The following is a 1219-nucleotide window of genomic DNA, read 5'->3' on the forward strand; positions in this document are numbered from 1 at the left end:
CGTGGGCTTCTGGATAATTCCTGGTGAATTTTCCTGGATAATGGAGAAATGAAGGAGGAGGAGGAGGGGGGCGGAGTCTGGAGAGATGAAGGATGCAGCAGAAGGTGTGTGTGTGTGTGTGTGTGTGTGTGTGTGTATGTGTGTGTGGGCTTACTTAATGCACTGCCTGGTGTGTTTCATTAAGTTACGCCTACACACTCCTCACACTGACAGTTCTGTGTGTCTGTGTGTGTGTGTGTGTGTGTGTGTGTGTTTCTTTGTTTTTTCTTTGTCTACACAATTACGCGTGTGCACATTTGTGTGTGTGTGTGTGTGTTTACAGTGTCACACAACTGTGTCAGAAATCAATCAAATCAATGTGGGCTTGTATCTAGCGGTGTTGACAATCACTTTCAGCACACACACACACAAATACACACACACACACACACACACCAGCAGACAAAAGAAAAGCTCAGCCTGACCTTTCCACCCTTTTCTCCTCGATCACAACACGTTTCTACTGACAATTTTACAGGAAAAAAAGTGATTTTACAGTTAAATTGAGAAAAAACAGTATATTATATACTATATTAGTATACTATATTAAAATCACTATGCCTTAATCTGGTTTTAGGGTTAAGAATAGGTTAAATATTTGCTTTAAACAGAGGAGAGTCAGTTTTCTATCTGCAGGTTAAATGCAAAATGCAAATTGTTTTATTTCCCTGATGAAATTCAAAGGGAAGAGCTGTTTCACCTCTGTGTTTTAGAGATAACGAATGACAAACTTGTTTTTGCAGAATGGATATTCAGTGTTTGGGACGTGAACGTTAACTTCAGCTGAGGTTTTTAACACCACAGTGAAAACAAAGCCAGCGACGATTAATAAGATATGAGGGGAAAAAAGTCTCCTCTGGGCTGTAAACTGTTCCAGCAGTTTCCACTTCAGTTCAATAATTCATCTAAACAGAACTGAGTATTTAGAAAAGACGTTTTCTGCCCCTAACTGACAGGAGAATATGAGAGGCGCTCCACAACAAATAGACTCCTAATTTTTATGTGAAATATTAAAAAATTAGAGACAGAGACTGGATCAATAATTCATGCAACCATACACGAGTCTTAAGAATTAAGTCTGAAAGTCCAAACAGAGAAGAGAATAGGAGATTTTCAAGTCAAATATGAAAGTATTGGTAAAAGAGGCCAGTTCAATAATTCATCTAAACATAACTGAGTT

General features: G+C 38.6%; 1 long non-coding RNA gene across 1 annotated transcript in view; it reads left to right on the forward strand.

Annotated features, from left to right (window-relative positions):
* Positions 1-252, forward strand: part of LOC144542309 (uncharacterized) — a 710732-nt gene extending 710480 nt beyond the window's left edge. Inside the window, exon 3 of the long non-coding RNA XR_013507162.1 lies at positions 214-252. This is a non-coding gene — a long non-coding RNA (uncharacterized LOC144542309). The remainder of the gene's footprint in view (positions 1-213) is intronic.
* The last annotated feature ends 967 nt before the right edge of the window (positions 253-1219 follow it).

The sequence above is a fragment of the Centroberyx gerrardi genome, chromosome 14, assembly GCF_048128805.1.
Source record: "Centroberyx gerrardi isolate f3 chromosome 14, fCenGer3.hap1.cur.20231027, whole genome shotgun sequence".
Taxonomy (NCBI): domain Eukaryota; kingdom Metazoa; phylum Chordata; class Actinopteri; order Beryciformes; family Berycidae; genus Centroberyx; species Centroberyx gerrardi.